This window comes from Papio anubis, chromosome 6 (assembly GCF_008728515.1).
Source record: "Papio anubis isolate 15944 chromosome 6, Panubis1.0, whole genome shotgun sequence".
Lineage (NCBI taxonomy): Eukaryota > Metazoa > Chordata > Mammalia > Primates > Cercopithecidae > Papio > Papio anubis.
The window spans coordinates 113,291,755-113,313,923 of record NC_044981.1 but is presented as its reverse complement, the minus strand read 5'-3'; the positions used below and the strand labels follow the sequence as shown (position 1 = coordinate 113,313,923).

The window sequence follows — 22,169 nt, the reverse complement described above, 5'->3', positions numbered from 1 at the left end:
AGCCTTTTGCTCATATTCTAATTGAATTGTTTTGTTTTCTTGTTGAGTTTAGAGAGTTCTTTACACATTCTAGATCCAAGTCCTTTGTTGAATACATGATTTACAAATACTTTCTCCTAGTATGTGGCATGTCTTTATATTCTCTTAACAGGGTCTTTTGCAGAGCAGAAAAAAAATTAGCTTTGATGAAGTTCATTTTATGCATTTTTTCTTATGGATTGTGCCTTTCTTGTCAAGTCTGAGAACACTGGCTAACCTTAGGTCCCAAAGAAAAAAGACTATCCTTCCTTTATTGAATTGCTTTTGTACCTTTGTCAAAAATCAGATAGTCATAATTGTGAGGGTCTGTTTCTGGATTCTCTGTTCTGTTCCATTGATCTTTGTGCCTGTCCCTCCACCAATACCACACTGTTTGATTACTATAGCTATATAATGTCTTAAAATTAGATAGTGAAATTCCTCCAACTTCATTCTCCCTTTTCAGAATTGCTTTAGCTATTCTAGTTCCTTTCCATGTGAAATTTAGAATCTATAACAATGTCAGTTTTGGGGAAATTGATATTTTTATTTTGTTGAGTCTTCAATCCATGAACATGGTATGTCTCTTATTTAATTCCTTTATTTCTTTTGTCAGCATTTTTTCATTTCTAGCATAAAAATCCCATGCATATTTTGTTAGATTTATACCTAGATGTATATTTTTTAGAACAATTGTAAGTGATACTGTGTTTTCAATTCTGATTTCCAATTGTTCATGTCTTATATGTGGCAGTATGGTTGGTTGATTTCTGTGAGTGGATCTTAGATTCTGAGAGTTTACTAAATTACCAGTTTTAGGAGGTTTATTTTGTAGATTCCTTGGGTTTTCTGATGTGCCTGTGCATAGAGACAGTTATTTACATTTTTTTCTTCACAATCTGTATGCCTTTTATTTCCTTTTCTTGCTCTGCTACTTGCAATGCTGTTTCATAATAGTGGTGGGAGCTGACAAGCTTGTTTCTGATCTTAGTGGAAAAGCATTCAGTCTTTCACCATTAAGTATATGTTAGCTGTAGGTTTTTTGTAGATGCTGTTTATCAAGTTGAGAAAATTCCCTTTTTATTCCTAGTTTGTTAAGTGTTTTTATCATGAGTAGGTCTTCAATTTTGTCAAATGCTTTTTTTCCTACATCAATTGATATGGTCATATGGCTTTTCTTCTTTAAGCTGGTAACTAGTGGTAACTTACCTTTTTAAATATTCACTCTGTTATATGTGGAGTAGACTTTGGAGATAGAGCAAAGATTTAAATAGGGAAAATATATTAGAAATTATTGTCTTACTCTAGATAAGAGAGGATGGTGGCTGGGACCAGGACAGTAATAGGAAAGGGTGAGAACAGATCAGATTTTGGATATGTTTCAAACTCTGTGTGGGAAGGAATTGCTGATGAATTGGATCTGAGGCATAAGAGAGAATTCAAGGATGACAAGAGATTTTTGGCGCAAGCAATTGGAAGTATGGAGTTGCCATTGACTCAGTGTGGGAGCGTGGTAAAGTAGCAAGTTTAGACTGAGCAATCAGGAGCCTTTTTTTTTGGACGTGTTAACTTTGAAATGCCTTTTAGACATATAACCGGTGATATCAACTAGGCAATTCATTCAGTATAATGGAATTCAGGCAAGAGATTCAGACTAAAAATATGAATTTGGGAGTATCAGTGGAGTTGATGTGAAAGAAGTTACAGTGGTATTTGTTTAAAACTATACCTGTGACTGCTGTCTAGTTATTGTAATTTCAGATTTATTAGCAAAAAGCCAGACTCTTCTAACATGTGAAAGAGCTTTGTGAAAATTTGGATTAGTTCTGCTGTGTATGTGACATGAAATGCAACAGAAATTATGGGATTGGGAGGTGATTTGGGGATGTATATTTAATATGTACTTAATCATACTTATTTGATAGGTAAATGGCTGTAATAGTGGTCATCTAATAGTGTCTTACTAATTTTTAGAGCTTTGCCCTAAATCTTTATAAAAGGAAGTAACTCCATGTTGTGGAAAGAAAGGGTTTGACGCTGTTATTAAGTGCCCGAATGACTTTCTGTGGCAACATTTATCTTACAGATAAAAACAGCCAGAGAGATAAATGAAAAATAAAGATGAAAAACAAGAATGTAAAATAGCTAGCAAGGAGAGGTTTAGGCCAGAAATACATCAGTAAAGGGAGCAGGTCAGTCTTAGTCACAGAGAATTTGTAGAAAGACATATCTTCTGAGTCCCGCTCTGACCATGTTTACTTTAAATTAATGTAATTTGGAAAATTTTTAAAATGCCACGTTTTTTCTGTTGTAACTGATTATTAGCTCCAATAATATTTCCTTATTGATAATTTATATCTTTCTAGCACTTTGTTTTATTTACCCCCATTGCAAGATTACCATGTTGTATTCTAATTATCTATTTACCTTTCAGTTTCTCCCACTAAATGTCGGTTTTTATAGCATGAGTATGATACCTTGGCACTTGAGTGCTCAGTGAATATTTGTGAATGAGTGGACACAGACTACTAGAGTTTAAAGCTAGTAAACTTGATCGTTTTCAAAAGTAAATGAGTTTTTGGGATTCTGGAGTACAGGTTGTGGCTGAATGTCTTTCTGATGCTTCCAACAAGCATTCTAACCCTAGAGATTGCACCCATACATAGCAGCGTCCCCAACCCAGGATTAGTGAGGCGTACATTTTTGCCTCTCTTTTTTCTCTTTTCCCTAGTGGTAATGGATTTCTGCAAATTCATCTAAACTTTGGCCCAGATTTCTTGTGTTGAATGGAGTACACATTGCAAATAGTTGGCTAGGTTTAGAGTTGAGTCCATAATAGCATGTCTGCTAGGAAATTTCTTGTGCACATTTTAAAAGAAAGGAATGTTCATCTGACTATCTTCTACCCAGTCCTTCTGCCCATTTTCAGGTAGGTGGTAGATGTATAGGCCAAGTTTCTCTTCAGTGTTTTTATATACCTTTTCACTTTTGAGCTTTACAAGACAAAAATACCCTTAGCCCTTATTATTCCAATGCAGATTTAAATATTAGGAGATTCAGTACTTTTAAAACCACATATTCTTTTATTTCCAGATCCATTGTGTGTGTGTGTGTGTCTGTCTATATGTGTGTACAGATACATATGTTGTGTTAGTCCATGACAAATTAGTAAAGTTTGTAAGAAGAATGTCTTTCTCTTATAAACTTTGTATTGGTGTATTGTTGACACCAACATAGTAAGAATGTTTAAGTGCTTTGCATTAAGCATTTCAGAGACTAAGGAAAGGGAACTGTATAAAATAATTCTTTTTCTAGTAGGACAGAACTGTGTAGTTAACTGAGTCTCATATAGAGGTACCTGCCTCACATGATTATTGGGAGCATTAAATGAGTGAATGCATTGTAAGTCATTTGACCTAGTGCCTAGCACTTAGTAAATGTAAGCTATTAATAGAAAATTTATTGCTATAAAATTATAAAAATAATAAACTTTAAACTTCATAATCATTTTTGTTATAACTCTTCATTTGGCTTTCTTGATACCATTCTTCCCAGCATTTTCTCTGCCTAATTTTTCTGACTTTAAGTTCTTCATCCTCAGGTCTCCTCTCTCTTGCCTTTTTTTCTTTTTTTTTTTTGTTTGTTTGTTTTTTTCGTTGTTTCCTACGTCAGTGTCAACACCTTCTGCTGAAACTCACTACAGCCTATCTCTACAAAATCTCTTGCCTTTCTTAGGGAGGAAAGTGACATGATTCAGCCAGTATTTTAGGAAGCTAGCCAAGTTTGTTACCACTGTGGAATACAGTTTAGAAAGGCTTAGCCAGGCATGAGACCTGTAATACCAGTGGCTTGAGAGGCCGAGGCAAGAGGATTGCTGAAGCCAGGAGTTTGAGACCAGCCTGGGCAACATAGCAAAACCCCATCTCTACTAAAAATAAAAAAACTAGCGGTGCAGGTAAGGTGCCCCTGTAGTCCTACCTACTCAAGAGGCTGAGTTGAGAGGATCGCTTGAGCCCAGGAGTTTGAGGCTGCATATTTATGATTACACGACAGCACTCCAGCCTGGAAAACAGAGCAAGACCTTGTCGCTTAAAAAAAAAAAAAAAAAAAAACTTTTTAAGAGTAGAACAAGCAGTCAGACAAGAGGTTATGGTGTTAGGTGATTGCCCAGGTAACAGATACTTGAACAAGGAGATTGTGGTGGAATAGAGAATTTTTTGTGGGAGTAATCAGTGACACTTTGCCATTGATTATATGTGGAGAGGAAAAGAATTGAGAACTCTGAAGTTTCTAGCTTTAGAAGCATGTCATTTATAATTAACAGAGAAATACATTAGTGAGTAGGAGGCAGTGAGTTGAGTTTTGGACAAGATAGCTTTAGGTTGCCAGCATAGTATTGTCAGGCTATTAGTTTACTTGCTGCAGTCCCACCCCTCCCTTCCACCTCCCTCCCTCACTCACTCACTGAATTCCATTGCTATTAGTCTAAGAACTTCCCTTTAGGAAAAGTAATTTTTTTTTAGTCACAGTCAGCAGTAGAGCTTGAAATATGTGGAGACCAATTCCTCATTTCCTACCCACATTCTCATTATCCTCTTTTGGTCTGTTTCCCCAGGGGAAAAAGATTAAGATTATTTAGAATAATACCTACTACCATCATTACCACCACACCACCCTCCAGGAAATTGGTAGAAAAGTTTGTGTGTGTGTGTGTGTGTGTGTGTATATATATATATATGTACACACACATGCACATACATACATATATTTGAAACAGTGTATTACTCTGTCACCCAGGCTGGAGGGCAGTGATACAATCATAGCTCACTTAAGCCTTAACTTCCTGGGCTCAGCCTTAACCTCCCACCTTAGCCTCTCAAGTAGCTGGGACTACAGGCACCAGCCACCATGCCTGGCTAATATTTTTTTTCTAATTTTTTTGTAGAGGCAAGGTTTTGCTGTGTTGCACAGGCTAGTCTCGAACTTCTTGGCTCAAGTGATCCTCTTGCTTTGGCCTCCCAAATTGTTGGGATTACAGGTATGAGCCACTATACCTGGCCTAGTGTTTTATTTTTATATCAAATAAACGAAGCAACTTGGCAGGGCTCTTTGAAGAAAAATGCAATTTTATGAAGTGTTTCTGATTAAACTGTTAATAAGCAGAGTAACACCTCATGCATCTAGTATAGTTAGGTAATAAGTACATAAAATGATTGAAACTTACCCCAAATCTATTTTAGAGATTTTATAGAGATTTTACAATATATTATATATATTGTGTGTAGGTAAATATAGATATTCATACCTCCAAATCTATTTCTTTATAATGTTTCACATACTTTGCTGCTTTCTGAAATAGTAACACCTCCTCCCCTCCCCACCCTTTTACCCTGCATAGTAAACCTTTTCTGGAAGATAGAAATAATTATTTGTTTCAGAGCTTCAGAATGAGTCAGGAACCCCAGGTTCTAGTCCAAGGCCTGGCACTAAGTTACTATATGAGAACTGAATCATAGACTCTAGAACAGTGCCTGGCATGTAGTAGTGCTTAACCAATATGTTTGGAATGAATTATCGTCTCGTGCTGACTTTAGTGCTCCTTCCTTGATTTATTACTTGGAATTCATTGCTGCCTAGTAAATAAGCTTCTGGGTTCTTAATTAAATAGGAATATCTAGATTCTGATACAGGTGAACTATAAGCATAATTTATGTCTGTTTTAACTCCTTAGTGGAACTTTTGGCTTATCTTGATGTATTTTCTGGTGCTGAAAGTTGCCAAACAGATGATCTTCTGTGCTTGATTTATTGGGGGCACTTGCTGAGTACTTTATATGTGCCTACATTATGTATAGGCAGTGTTCTAAACATAAGCACATAGCACATGTCTCCAGGGATCTTATAACTTACATGTAGAGACACAGAAGTAGAACTATGTAAGAAAATAATTAAATGTTGAATCATAAAGCATTGACCTACAGCTACATTAGTAGTTCTAGGAAAAGATCCATGTGGGCTAAAGCAGGATAAAAATAATTCAAGTAGAAGGTGAAATTGGAATTGGTTTTGAAGAGGTAGTTAAGATTTTGATAAGCCTCTAGATGAAGACATAACATTCTAAGCAAGGGCAGTAGCATAGTAAGCAAAGAAAGGAAAGTGTGGATTGAACATGTTCAGACAAGCCTGCCCGGATTCCTAAGGGCGTGGGGACTGCTGGGAAATAGAAGCAGGTGAGTTTAATAGAGTAGTTTTAATCTGCACGACCCTGAAGGGATCCAGGGATAGAATTTAGAGGGCTGCATGCATTTAGATGAGAAAAAAAAAAAATGACATCTTTATATTTTTATTAACTTTGAACTGAAATTTAGCATTTCCTTTTAATGAGAGTTTAAGCAGCAGACTACAGTAGTATTAGCAGTACCTGTATCTTTTTATTACTAATAGAAAAAGCACAGATATTTTCAGATTACTTTACAGTTGATATCTCTAAATATATTTTATGCATATTACTACTTCAGAATTATGGTTTTTGTTAGACTCCCGCTAGATTTTATTGTATTAAGTATTACTAAAGAAGCATATGTATAAATATATCACATACAAGGTTTTTAAAAACACTTGATAACTGTTTCAGTATAATCGGTTTTCTTGGTAATATATATTTTATGCATTTAAAACCATACTTTCAAAAACAACTGTATTTTAGTAAAACTGGTTTTCTTTATAATCTTAGGTATTGTAGTTTATGTATTTAAAACCACTCTGAGGGGGACTCTGTAGCTTTCTTCAGACTGCCAAAGGGATTCATGACCCCTGATCTAGTGGCACCAAACTGGAGAAGGCAATGAAAACCACACTGAGGGGGTTGTAGCTGAAGAGAAATATCGGCCCCCTGCAACCTCCACCTCCCAGGTTCAAGTGATTCTCCTGCCTCAGCCTCCCTAGTAGCTGGGACTACAGGTGTGCACCACCACGCCCAGCTAATTTTGTACTTTTAGTAGAGACGGGGTTTTGCCGTGTTGGCCAAGCTGGTCTCAAAACTCCTGAGTCAGGTGATCCACGTGCCTCGGCCTCCCAAAGTGCTGGATTACAGGCATGAGCCACCATGCCTGCCCTCAATAATTACTCTTGAAATTTGTTTAATTGCTTTGTTTATATTTTATATAACTGTAGGCATTTACTTTACAATTCATAAGTAATAAGACTAATTTTTTTCTGTGTTAAACTTTTATTCAGATTCTACTGACGTATTATTTGAACTTTGTTTTTCTTCTATTAAATAAGGGTGTTGGACTAGATAATCTATAAGGCTCCTTTCAACATCAGATCTATGATTCAGAATCTTTTAAGTTTCATCAAGTAGAATAAAAAGCTTAAACTACAATTTTAAAGGAGATTCTCCTTAGATTATGCTGTGAGTGTAAATAAGATGCCAGAGGAACAAGTGAGAGAATGAATGTTACAACTTTACACCTACATCCTTTTGGCAAACGTTAATAAGAGGCATAGAAATAAGAATTCTAAGAAACTAAAATGCAGAGTGTTGACCGGAAAAGAAGTTTTCAGAAAGAAAAGTATTAGTAATGTCGAGCTAGTACAATAAAGAAGGAACCTTGGACATGAGGTTAGAAAGCTACAGATACATTTCTGGGTTTAATTCTGCTGCTTATTGGAGTTTTGATAATGGGTAAAAATTACTCAATATGTTTTTTTAAAAGAGTAAAAGCAAATTCATTATAATTTGTAAATAACATTGTATACCTAGAAAAGCCAAGAGAATCAACTGAAATATTGCTGTAAGTAATGAGATTTCAGTAGGATGACTAGTTAAAAAACTTAAAAAGTAATGGTTTATCTGAAGTGGTTTTTTTACTTGATGGTCTTTAAACTGAAAACCTATCCATATGGGTTACTGAATGGAAATCCTCAAACTTAAATACCCTTTCCTCTTCTTTCTGAGGAATACAGTAATTCAGTCTTATCTAAGTTTTAGTATATTTTGAATAAGACACTTCCATGTAAACTTTTTAAAACTATTTTAAAATAAAGTTGTGGCAGAGAATACACTTAAAACGACTATAAGGAAATCATTTTTAAAAATTCCTTGTGGCTTGTGATACTTGATCTGTTACTTGGTAATGTTAGAGAGGGTGTAATCTGATCTTTGAGCCTTATTTGGTAAATAATAATTTTGTGTGGAACCTACTGTTCTATCAGTAAGAGGAAAATTATTGCCCATATATAAGGCTTTTCTTTGCCCTTAAAACATTCCCTGACTTAAAGACCAAATTATGTCATGCATTGATTGCTTGTATGTTTTTTTAAAAAGCATTATACCGGATCTATATATAACTTTTTAACAAGAGGTGTGTTGACAGAAGTATTTTATACTTTACTTGGAAGGAGAAGAATTCCATGTCGTCTTGTTTACTACTAACTCTTTTTATATCCTAAATATAAATTGTTATATTTTTATTTATCATCAGCTCTCAAAATTGACCTCTCTCATATACTCACTTTGTGGCTATTCTGGAAGATAATCAGTTATATGTCTTAGAATGTGATTATAGTTGAATTATTTAAACTGAAAGCCTGCTACCTAGTTGTTTGCTTTAGCATTTGTGAAAACGAAAACTTAAGTATACCCATATGTTTAGAACAGGAAAATATGTTACATTCTTTAATAATGCAGAAAAATATATTGAATGCCTATATGTGCCACACTGTTAGGTGCTTTACATACACTTTAGCTAAATCTCATGGACAGTACAGCAGGGTGGGTAGTGATATTCCATTTAATAGAAGGGAGATTTCTGCAGTTTAAATTCAAGGCCATACTGAAGTCAGATCTGAACTTACACTTCTGTCTCGCAGAATTCTTTGTCCTATAATGTGCCATCACAATAGATGGGAAATTTATATTTTTCACAAAAACTACTTTTACTCTGTTTTGCTGTTTATATTGCTAGTTACTGGAAATGCAGGGAGTTCAGTGTTTGGATCTTTGTCTTCACTACTTTTTTTTTGTCCTATTATAATTTTCACAATATCTATGATCATTTGAGAGTAGAGGAAAATTCTATTTATTTTGACTCCTGTGGGATTAGTTTCTTAGAGAAATTCCTAAGGGTACCAGCCTACCAAGCATAAGGACATCATTTCCAGGTTTAGTAATCAAATAGTACAAATTCTACCATTTGTAATATCTTATCATTTCTGTAACCTTCATAGTTGCAAGTTTGTTTTTGGTTTTTGTTTTATATGGCCCTAACAAAAATTTTTTTTAAAAAAAAATCCATTGAATCTATTTTGGTAATGGAAAAAAAAGATTTTCCAGTGCGGTTTAAGAACCACATCTTATGAGCTGTTCTTTGCCTCCCTCTTTAAGAATTACCAAGTATTTTTAAAAATTGGAACTTAACATTTAGTTCATTGCTTGGATATATCTAAAGCATTTCTTTAGAAACCCCTGGGAATTGATCGTAGGAAATCAGGGGAGCATTTAGAAGATGATTGGAAATACGATAGTGAAAGGGAAGAGCAAAATGACCTGCAAATGAGGACTTTACATTTCCAATTTTGGATTTTGTTGTTTTTCTCTTTCTGTTAGAGTTACTCTGTGGTCTCCTGTTGGACAGTCTGTTGCTAAAAGCCATTAGAGATTTCATAAAAACTACTGTTTTGAGTTGCTGGAATTGAGAGTCCAGAATAACGTTGGGTAGGTTAAAATAATGACTTAAGTAAACCGCATCCTTGGTAACTTGCAATTTAAGAGACCCACTTTCCCTTCAGAATATTTTATGTGAGACTTTGGGGACTACCTTACTTCTATTACATCTCATAATGTTATCTGGTCACATTTCTTGTTCTGTCTACCTCTAGTTTACTCTAGTTTCTCTTCTGCTTTCAAGGCTCCAGACCCAGTTCCTGGACCTGCCCTGGAAAAGAAGTATCCTGTAGAGATGAGCTCACTGCAGTTACTTAATTAACAATTTGTAAGCTGCAAAAATGGCAATGGGCCAACCAAGAACAGCTACAATTTGAATTTTTCTATTTCCAGGTATGCTAAAGTCCATGGCACCAGTCAAGCTTAGCCTGTGTAACTGCCTTATTATTAAATCTATAGTAACTAAAACTTGACTTTCAAAATGTATAGTCATCTTGCTTTAAAGTATAGTAACACTAACATCTAGGTAACATGCAGCTAGTACTGAGTTTAACATACCTTTTGCCTGAATATTTCTAATTTAACTTGTTTGCTAGTGTTAGCAAACTAATGCAAAAGTATAAGAAAAATAAATTTGAAATGCTATTGAGTGAAGCCCTATAAACGTACAAAAAAAAAATTGAAAAACAACAACAACAAAACTGCCTTCCTTTAAAAGGTTTACATTGAGTACAAGCAGTATAGGGAATTCGATTAATGAAACTACTTCCCTCTTCCTGAGATCCTCAACTATTCTACGCTACTAATGCCTTTACCTAAAAAATTAATATATTTGTACATGGCAAAACCCCGCCTCCACTAAAAATGTAAAAAAATCAGGCAGGCACGGTGGCCTGCGCCTGTAGTCCCAGCTGCTTGGGAGCCTGAGGCATGAGAATCACTTGAACTCAGGGAGTCGGAGGTTGCAGTGAGCTGAGATTGCGCCACTGCACTCCAGCCTGGGCAACAGAGTGAGACTCCGTCTCAAAAAAAAAAAAGTTAATATATTCTTCAGTAATTGGAAATTATACATATTATTTCTGGATAGAACCAAGCAATGTTTTATAGTACTTTACCTGAAGAATTTAGCTATATTTTTAAACTAAGTGTATAACTAATATTTGCTAATTTTTTTACTTGATTACCCAAAAGAAGCTAGCCAAGGAAGTTATAAATAGTCGGAATCATCCTGAAGTGTAACAGCAAAACCAAAAACTGAGGTTTCCTAATGCCTTAGATTTTAACCAAGAGAAAGCTACTCATGAATGGCTAGAGGGCCAAGATCAATTCGCTTTTAAGGATGTTCCTTTTACCAATTTATATAGGTGCAGAAACAGAATCCCTGAAAGATGAATTTATTTACTAGATGGATAGATAATCATACATGTCTTTTGATTTTAAAGTTCAGTTCATCTAGGTTAGAGATTACCCAAAATTGAAGAGGAATTTTGTATCCCAATTGTGAATTTAAAAGGCAATTCTAATATTCTAACATGTACTTAACTCCTTCCTTATATCCCTTTCTGCAGTATTAATGCATAATGAATTTAATATCTAGTAATTTAGTCAGTGTTAGTTCACTGATTGTGTGCCACATTATTTGTTTGGTGTTGAAAGAATTATGTGTCACTGAGTGTTTAATTAGAGCTGGAAAGGGAGCTACTAGTTAGGGTCATTACCACTGTTGTGTGAATTGAAGTAGAAATTAAAGAAGGAATTACATATGAATATCAAGTCTTAGTTATTTTCAGTGGTGCTATTAATGGTGAAATTTTTCTCCATTATTCAGTGTAAATTGTGTGTACAACAGTATGCTAGACACAGCAGGAATGTAGAAATGAATAAACCTTGTTTTAGTGAGCTTACAGACAAGTAATATGAAAGTGTCATAATAGAGATGCATACAGCATACTTAAGAGTACTGGAGAGAATCAGCTTTGTGGAGAAGGTAATGTTTTTACTGAACCATGAAGGATAGATGGAATTCTTTAGAGAAAGTGGCAAGAGTATTTCTAAGTTATGAAGATGAAAGTATTTAATATATTATAGAAATTGTGAGCAGTCCAGTATGCATAGAGGATAGTTGGATAGAGGGGTGTGATGGGAGATGGAGCTATGACATGTTTTTGAATGTCAGATGAAGGAATTTGGACTTTAGTAGGAATGGGAATCCGTTGAAGATTTCTCAGAACTGGTACGTGTTAAATCAGTGAATCTTTTGAAAAGCTGACTACTGTAGAGTGAAGGTTGAATTGATGAAGTTAGAGGTTAGGCAGTAGTAATGCCTAATAAGGGACATTTACTCTGTCAGGCATTGTGTAAAGAGTTTTACCCTCAGTTTCTCACTTAATCCTCACTACAGGAATATTGTAAAAAGTAACTGAAATAATACATGTTTAAGGCATTTAGCACAGGACTTGGCTCATAGTAAGTGTAGAACCAAAGTGATTATACTCTAGGCTCAGAGAAAGCAGTGTGTCTTGTCCACCATTGTGTATGATAGTACAATAACTTTCCATAAAGATACTGTGTTTATTGGGGGACTCTTACATTTAATAGTAACAATAAGCCTACTTCTCTTTCTACCACCCCTTACCTCTTTCCTTTAATTAATTAAACCGTCTCATTGGTAGATGTGTAATACTTTAGTTTAAGTGCTTGAGTAATAAATAGTTCACCTTGAGGTAGCCTTTAGGTAAAAAAAAAAAAAAGTCACCTGGCTTCTTTGTTTTAAACAAGGATTACAAATTATGACACTAAGCTTAGACATGGTTAATCATGGATGGACCTACATATATAAATTCATAAGTAACATTTAAGTTAGAAAGTAACTGTAAATCTCATCTATCAAGCATCCTGATGATTGGTCAATGCTGCAGCTGTAAACTGCACATCCATAACAGTTTTAGCATAGACAACACAGGCTTTGAGTTATTTGAAAGTACCTGTGGTTGGCTAATACGGTTACTTTCAAATAACTCATTCTGTTCTATTCTTACTCTATCTACATATCAGAATACAAGTAATGTTGTGGAGAAATATGTAAGGAATAACTTTATAGTAATGCATGAATATGTATTATTATAAAAATTGGAACAGATGACTAAACCTCCTTGGAATACCTTTCATCCATGTGTCATTCTACTCAGCCGCCTCTCCAGAATAATTAGTGTGTGTATACTTTCAGAATATTTCCTATACAGTCATATAAAAATATCTGTTTAAAATACATCTATTTTCAGCATCATAGGAAGGGACAAAACATTTTTTAAAAGCTTTTTAATGTAATACATCTTTTGTGTATCTTTATTTTTACACAAAAGGTGTTATACATGGAATCTGCATCTTGATTTTTTTTCAATCAATAATATCTTATAGGTCCATATAATTATTTGGATATCATATTCCACTAAATAACAATAACAACAACAAAAAAGCTGCATGGTGTTCCTTAGTGTGGCTATGCAATAGTGTACTTATTTATTCCTCCTAGATGGCCATTGAGGTTGTTTTTAGAAACACACACTGGGATGACCATTCTTGTTTACGCCACTTTAAACACATGTGTGTTTTTTCTAGATTAGATGCTTTAATTCATATAGCTGGATAGATGATGAGAGGGAGGAAGGGGTGGATGGGTGGATGGATAGATGGATAGAAAGCTAGAACTCTGGTACCTTATTAGTAGTAGCAAATATCCATGTACACTTTGTCTAACTTGTGGACTAATTATCATACTCCTAGTGCTATTGTGCACATGCCACACGCGCATGTGCGCGTGCACACACATACACCCCTCTCCCTTAGCAGCTGGCCAGTAGTCCTCTATGGGACTATGGGAAAAAGTCAGCTGAGGGCCATGACATTAGAAAGAAAATGAGCAGAATTATATAAGATGAACAGGAAAAACCATGGGATCAAGTAAGGGATTGAAACTGCATGGGGATCAGTTGGGTGATACTTTTTTGTTGTTTTTTGAGACAGTTTCGCTCTTGTCACCCAGGCTGGAGTGCAATGGTGCAATCTCGGCTCACTGCAACCTCTGCCTCCCGAGTTCAAGTGATTCTCCTGCCTCACCCACCCAAATAGCTGGGATTACAGGCGCCTGCCACCACACCCAGCTAATTTTTGTGTTTTTAGTAGAGAGAGGGTTTCACCATGTTAGTCAGGCTGGTCTTGAACTCCTGACCTCAGGTGATTAGCCCGCCTCGGCCTCCCAAAGTGCTGGGATTACAGGCGTGAGCACCGCGCCCAGCCGGTGATACTTCTTATAACTTTCTCTGAATATTAAGGTGCCATTTTAAATTAATATTTAACCAAATTATTAAAATTTCTACACATCATTGAGTTAATTGGTTTGTTATAAATGTTTATGGTTGATGTAAGATGAAAATTGGTTCCTTCGGGTGCTTTTATTTTCTCCTCTTTCCCTTTTACCCATAAATAGGAACTTATTATCATACTTAGCTCCTGTTTTCTTTTATAGATGATATTTATGCATAGGATAGATTATCCAAAAATTAGAGTGAAAGAGGGCAGTGAACGATAATATATTGCAAAACAATAATGAGATATGAATTATAAAATACACAAAAGGTAGTCAGTTATATAATATGTTTTGATGAAGTATAACCATTCCGTCTTAGATTTATTGCACTTTTCTTGATCCTTAGAAAATGTAGTACCTACCACAAAACCACAATACATAAATTGCCAAGTGTGGCCGACTTGCACATTCCTTTTAGAAGAACTTATAACTGGTAAGCCTGTAAACCATCAGAAATTGTCAGCATTCATGGCCTTAAGGCAGTGCATTAAATGAGAAAATGGGAAATTTTCTCTTTTAGAGGAAGTAGTGTGGATTATTATGCTACTTTATTTATTAATGTTTATTGTTATTCTTTAGAAAGTAAATTATTAAGGCTTATAAAATTATAAAATCTAGTTTTTAGTAACAATCATTTGTTCCCTTTAAGTTTTAAATCACTCTAAATCTGAACATAATAGCTAACTTAAAATAAGTAGCATTTGGATTATATTATTTTTGCAGATAACTGATTATCTGTGTGAAATGATTTAGTATTATAACTGTTTTGTGATAAAGTTTATGGTAAAGATTAATTATAGTTATCTCATTTTTATCTTAAATGGAGATTAAGTAAAGTTTGCTTTGCCTTGATAGAATTGTAACATCATGCTCCAAGAAATATAATTCCAATAATTTACTACAAAAAGTAAGTTTAAAAACTTTGTTAAATTAACATTTATAAATTCTTTTAAAGTTAATTAAATCTGAAGTGCATCAAGTATTACCTAACTGGTATATGATATGATACTTGTATAATATGTCAGTAATGTAAAAGGTATTTAAATAGTATATGTACTTAGGTAATATGATTCTTATTTTATGTTTAATTTTGAAATGTTCTTTGAAGTCAAAAGGTTTTAAAATTTGCTTTAATTCAAAAATATTATAGCATCATCCAGCTATTCTGACTGCATTATCAACACTTCTTTCTGTGGTAAAGATATTATTTAAGAGTAATTCATGGCAGTATGGTAATGTCAGCCAATTCACAGAAGAGAGAAATTGTAATTAATAAGAAGCTGGGCCAGGCACAGTGGCTCACACTTGTAATCCCAGCACTTTGGGAGGCCAAGGTGGGAGGATCACTTGAGTCCAGGAGTTCTAGACCAGCCTTGGCAATACAGGGAGCTCCTACCAAGAAAATATAATAATTAACCAGTTGTGATGGTGCGCACCAGTAGTCCTGCTACTCAGGAAGCTAAGGAGGGAAGATCCTTTGAACCCAGGAGGTTGAGGCTGCAGTGATTCATGATTGTGTCATTGCATTCCAGCCTGGGTGACAGAACAAGATCCTGTCTCAGAAAGACAGAGAAGGAAAGAGAAAGATAAAGAAGGAAAGAAAGAAAAAGAAACTGTTAGCATCATTTTGACAGCTAAATAGATAGACTGAAACATTCTGCCATCCCATTTGGCATCCTGGAGAGGTTAATGTTAATAGTCAGTTGTTGAGCCAGAGGCATGTTCCTAAATATCACCATGCTATGCAAAGTCACGCAAAAAAACACACAGGGCTTATGGGGAAAAATGGAATTATGGGTATAACACTTGGAAACGTCACCTGTGAACATTAAAAAAAAGATAAGGCCGGATAAGGAGGCTCATGCTTGTAATCCCAGCACTTTGGGAGGACGAGGCGGGTGGATCACCTGAGGTCAGGAGTTCGAGACCAGCCTAGCCTACATGATGAAACCCTGTCTCTACTAAAACTACAAAATAATTAGCCGGGTGTGGTGGCAGGCACCTGTAATCCCAGCTACTCGGGAGGCTGAGGCAGGAGAATTGCTTCAATCCGGGAGGTGGAGGTTGCAGTGAGCCGAGATCACGCCATTGCTCTCCAGCCTGGGCAACAAGAGCAAAACTCCATCTCAAAAAAAAAAAAAAAAACTTACAGATAACAATTTTATTCATGTTAAATAAAGAAATAAATACATTAAGAAATATGTAAAATAAATTAAGAAATATGTAAATACTACAATGAATATTATACTTTTCCCTGAAAAAGACCTAAAGTTTGCTCATGGAAGGGAACACAAGAAGAGTTGCAGGTTGTGAGTTATTGTAAAGTAGTTGTGGCTGGGCGCCATGTCTCACGCCTGTAATCCCAGTGCTTTGGGAGGCAGAGGTGGGTGGATCACGAGGCCAGGAGATTGAGATGATCCTGGCTAACACAGTGAAACCCCATCTCTACTAAAAATACAAAAACTTAGCCAGGCATGGTGGCATGCACCTGTAATCCTAGCTACTCGGGAGGCTGAGGCAGGAGAATTGTTTGAACCCAGGAGGCGGAGGTTGCAACAAGCCAAGATCGCACCACTGCACTCTAGTCTAGGTGACAGAGCGACACTGCATCTCAAAAAAAAAAAAAAGAAAGAACTTTTTGAAATCAGTAATGTGGCTGGGTGTGATTAATAACATGCAGATCTGTTAAGCTGAGATAGCTGGTAAATGTTTCAGATGTTTTCATGTTTACTTTTTGTATATTCGTATGAATACACAATCAATATATGAATATACGTTTTGTATATTCGTATATTCATTTTAGCTCGATATGGTTTTTTGTGTTCACCCAGTGTTTCTTACAAATGAAATTACAGCAAAATTCACTTAATGTTCAAATTGTTCTTTCATATCAATCGTGATGGAACATATTTACATTTTCAAAACAGATATAGCAGCACTGACTTATAGGTGAGGTTAAGGAAAACGCTTGAGTTTGGGGGGATAGATAAACACTTTTTACAGTAGTCTAAAAGCTATATGTATTCTGATGTTTATTTAGAGACTTATTGCAACAAATATTTACTGAGCATCCACTTGACATATACTAAGTAGTTAGGATACACCAGTGAAAAATAGTCTCTCTGCTTGGGAACTAACATTCATTCATTCATTCATTCATTCATTCAGAGATGGAGTCTCACTCTGTCGCCCAGGCAAGAGGGCAGTGGCGCGATCTCAGCTCACTGCAACCTCCGCCTCCTGGTTTCAAGCAGCTCTCTTGCCTCAGCCTCCCAAGTAGCTGGGATTACAGGCGCCTGCCACCATGCCTGGCTACTTCTTGTATGTTTAGTTGACGCAGGGTTTCACCATGTTGACTAGGCTGGTCTCAAACCCCTGACCTCAGATAATCCACCCGCCTCGGCCTCCCAAAGTGCTAGGATTACAGGCGTGAGCCACCGCGCCCGGCTGGGAACTAGTATTTCTCAAGTAAAGAATTTTCTTTGTGACCAGGGCTTGGTTTTAAGAGGTAAATTGGATTGACTGGGAGAAGAGGAAGTCTAACAAGGAGACGACTGGGCACCAAGGCATTTTTCAGATCTCTTGAATTATACTCTTACAAGATAACTTCCTAGAATTCTGTCCAATTCAGGATTTTATGATTTACAGAAAAAAATTATTGCCTCTAATGGTTACTTTAGAAACCGGAATTTGCTTTTAGCGTATGTTGAAATGGAAAAATCTCCTTACATTCTTGTACACAAGCTAAGGAAGAATCCTAATGTGGTTGAGAAGTGAATTTTATGTATTTCTTCCTACTACTGTTTGATATTCGGCATGAACCATATTTTATGTCTTTTTTTTTTTTTTTTTTTAAAGATCTCAGTCACCCAGGCTGGAGTGCAGTGGCGCAATCATAGTTCGCTGCATCCTTGAACTCCTGGGCTCAATGGATCCTCCTTCCTTAGCCTCCCAAGTAGCTGGAACTACAGGCGTGTGCCACCGTGCCCAGCTTACTTTGTTAATGTAATTAAATTTGTTCCAACAAAACTCATAATTGTATAAGAATGGGGTAAAGATAAAATGATGTATATATAGTTGGACATATGTTAAAACCTTACCATTAGCATATCTGAAGGTCTTCTTGGATAAAGACCACTATACCTTGAAACCTTCATTCATCTTCTCATCTTCTCCTGTAACTACTCCCCATCCTGAGTACCTTCTTCATAATCCCCTTCTTTCCTCTTTGTCCCTCCTGCAAGACAGGTAACACGATCCCCAGAATCTGCCTTAATTGTCTTCTTTTATACTTTAAGTTCCTATGCTTCAATACTTTCCTACTTCCTCCTCAGCCCAGCAAGATCCCTTTAAACACCTATTATAACACAGTTTATGCCACTTATCTAGTACTTTGCACAATGTAATACTGTTGAGTTTGTCATGTAGCTTTGTCAGATTTCCCCAACTGCAAGTTTTTTGTCCCATATACATTGAAAAGGAAAGCCCTAAAGACTCAATCCAGCCCTACAATATTCTGCAACCAGGGTAATGTGCAGCCCTGTAAGGTTTTGTTCCTTTGTACTTTGTGGAAGTCCATGATATTTAGAATAAGTAATTACTACTACTACCAGTTTGTACTTTTTGCTGTAGGCAGGACAGATATAATGCAGTTGGGTTTAATTATGTTGTCACTATCCTTGAAGCTCTTCGAGTTGTTTTCTCCATTTTACAAAGAATGAAATGATAGTATTGATATTTTATTTACATGTGTACTTACTATGTGCTCTTTTTTATTATCTTACATGGATTACTTATTTAATTCTCATAACAATCCTATGAAGTAGCTACTCTGTCATCACCATTTTATAGATGAGGAAACTGAGGCACAGAGAAATTAAATGATTTGCCCAAGAAGTTACTGCAAGTAAGTAGCATATTAAACTTCATAAATGAACCCATGGAATCCTAGAATTTACACTTAACCAGCTGTCACTATGTATCAAATACTGTTTTATATACATTATATCATAATTGTCTCATCTAGTTAGATAAGACAGTGTACACTTATGAAACTGAGGTCGAAATATTTAGCAACATTAGGTTATCTCTGTTTTAAACTATTAACATGTTCTTTCACCAGAAAATTTTAGAAGCGTGCATGGCTAAGATAGAATACTGTTTCTTTTAATCTTACTCTTAGGAAACTCTACTCTTCAGGAAAGTTTATGCCTGTCTCAGAGTAACATTTTATTTATTCATTGATTCCTTTTCTTTGTTAAGATTTTAATAGTAAAGGCCAATACTTTGTCAAGTTTAAATTATGTAAATTGAGTAGTTTATGTGAGATACATTACTAGTTATTCCTTTTATTTTTAAAAGTTAGATCTCTGGGAATTTAGCTTTGCTCCACCATTTACTTTGTATGGCACCTTCTTGATAGTAAAAGATTTTTCATAAATTTACCTGCCCAAAAACAGCTTTTATTTTATAATAAGCCTCATTTTTAGCTGACCTATGGTGATCCACATGTGTTTATTGTACAACTACATTTTCCTACACTCTTAAATATATAGTAGCTGCAGAACCTGTTTGTGTATACTTAATAGAGGTAATTTTTCTTCCCCTAGTTACTTCTTTCCCATTGAATCAAGTTACATAAAAGTTTCTAACCATTCCTGTTATAGGCTTGTTGGTAATTGACTTCATTTTAGTAAATCTTTTTATTTCATTGCCTTTCACCTAGTTTTTTAAACTCATGAAATTCCACACCCCTTTCCATCTCTATTTTCCTTCCTTAAATCAATACTTTACTATGAGCACCTCTTATATGTGATCCTTTGACCATAGTCATCTTGGTTTTTGATTAGTCCCTCCCCTGCCTTTCATTTACTGTGTTATCAACTAGAAGTCTTGTAGGAACTGGAGTAAACTTTACTTGAAGAAACATTCAGATGAGCAGTTGTCATGAGAGGGCTCATCACAGTGGATTCAGAGATGAATCAGTGAACATACTTGGACTTTATACTTAGGGACTTTGATTCAGTAGGTCCAGGATGAAGCCCAGTGATTTTGTTTCAGGTGGTCCACAGACCAAACTAAAAAATGCTGGTCTAGGAAACACACTCTTTTCTTGATGAGGAGAGAGTTGTCGTTTTTGTACCATGTCTTAAATCTTAAGGAGCTTTTAACGTTTTGGCTCCTGCTTACACACTCAACTTTGTTTGCTCTAAGATTTACCTGTTTTGAACATCATCAGCCTTGTAAAGTGGAATTATTGATTCCATGGTTCTCTACCTTGACTTCCTATCACAGTTACTGGTGGAGTATCTTGTTTTTACTTTGAGTAACAGAGATGCATGTGTAGACCCTACATCCAGAAATTCTAATACTCATTGTTAGGTTTGAGTTACCTCCCCAACTTTGGACTGTGCGTTTCAAAGCTCTGTAGGTGCTGCTGCTGCTGGGTTGTTGCTGCTGCTGCTGATGCTTTCTCCGCATTACTCCTTTCCCTTACTTCCCTCTTTTACTGGGTAACACAGGAATATAATACATAATTCAACAAGCACAAAAAAGTGTACAGTGAAGAGAAAGTCTCTTAAGCCTTCCTGCCCAGCCTCTATTCTCCCAGATTCCCTCTTATTCCTCAGATAATTATTGTTACCAGTTTCTTCCCCAAGTGATTTAGATGTGCATCCAGAATGGAGAAACACTAACTTAGTGCTAGCAAGCAGGATATTACATAGGCATTAGGAAAAAAGTAAGTGGGGAAACGACCCCTTTAAGTCTTTATAAAATAATCTGGCCGGGCGCAGTGGCTCAAGCCTGTAATCCTAGCACTTTTGGAGGCCGAGACGGGCGGATCACGAGGTCAGGAGATCGAGACCAGCCTGGCTAACACGGTGAAACCCCGTCTCTACTAAAAAAAATACAAAAAACTAGCTGGGCAAGGTGGCAGGCACCTGTAGTCCCAGCTACTCGGGAGGCTGAGGCAGGAGAATGACGTAGACCCGGGAGGCGGAGCTTGCAGTGAGCTGAGATCCGGCCACTGCACTCCAGCCTGGGCAACAGAGCGAGACTCCGTCTCAAAAAAAAAAAAAAACTAAAGGTTGACCTTCATATTGTTGCCTTGACATTGTGAATATAAAGTCATGTTCTGAGGAAATAATTTAAATATGGAAATTATCCATGTACAAAAAACTTTTTGCATAGCTTTCTAGAGAAAAATTGGAAACAACCTAATTATTTGTTTACAAGACTGGCTAAATAGTAATATATTGACCTGATGGACTGTTATGCAGTCATTTAAAACAATGCTTATTTTCTGACTTTTCTTCAGGTGTATATTTTATTTCTCTCTATATAGAGAGAGATTAAATATATATATTTATATATTTATGTATGTATACATATGTAAAGAGACATACATACACGTATATGTTTTTTAACGCCAAAATTTTAACCCATTGAAACTTTGGAGTTCAAATTACATTTATGCATAAAAGTTAAATCCTGCTTCTCCATTTGCTTGCTTCTCAGTGTTGACAGATGTCTAGATAAAATTTAAATTTCTCTACAGTGTCCTTTACTGGATATTGGTTTCTTTATAACATTCATCAAAACCTCAATTATGTGCATCTAATTGGTCCTAGCTTCTGCTATCCAAAATGCAATCATGCCCTTTGAACACAAACACTTGCTTACCTTAATTAGTGTATCTGTATGCCGTCTTATGTTACCACATCAGTTTGTTTATTTGATCCTGAAATCGAAAGAGAAGTAGGTAAACAAGTACTCTGTAGAGCCTCATTTTGGATTGTGCAAATCTCAAAACTTTTGATTAAATAAGTACTTAATATGTTAGAAAGGTAGATCGTGTCACAAAATCATGTCATAAAATGTAATCTCAATTTTAGAACTTCAGGTAGTCTCGGACTACATAACACTTTGAAGCATCTTCATTTTCCCAAGTCTAAATTGTAAGATGAAATATAAAACACATTATTTTCACTTTCTATTGAATATTTTTTATTACAGAAACAATATATTAAATAAAATAGGTTTTTCTAATTTAAATTATTTATGTGTTTTTTTATTAGAGAAGATGTATAACGAAGAGTAAATCTCCCTTAATTGTGTT

General features: G+C 35.7%; 1 protein-coding gene across 3 annotated transcripts in view; it reads left to right on the top strand.

The window, feature by feature from the left end:
* TAB2 (TGF-beta activated kinase 1 (MAP3K7) binding protein 2) overlaps positions 1 to 22,169 on the top strand; it is a 91,096-nt gene that overhangs the window by 12,727 nt on the left and 56,200 nt on the right. Inside the window, exon 2 of one of the 3 annotated variants that reach the window (XM_031667355.1) lies at positions 9,929 to 10,077. The exons of 1 other annotated variant lie outside the window; for it this stretch is intronic. The gene's annotated coding sequence lies outside the window, so the exon portion shown is untranslated. Of the gene's footprint in view, positions 1 to 9,928; positions 10,078 to 18,906; positions 18,957 to 22,169 lie in introns of those variants that run through there. One more of the 3 variants, XM_009205913.4, reaches the window with a different exon arrangement.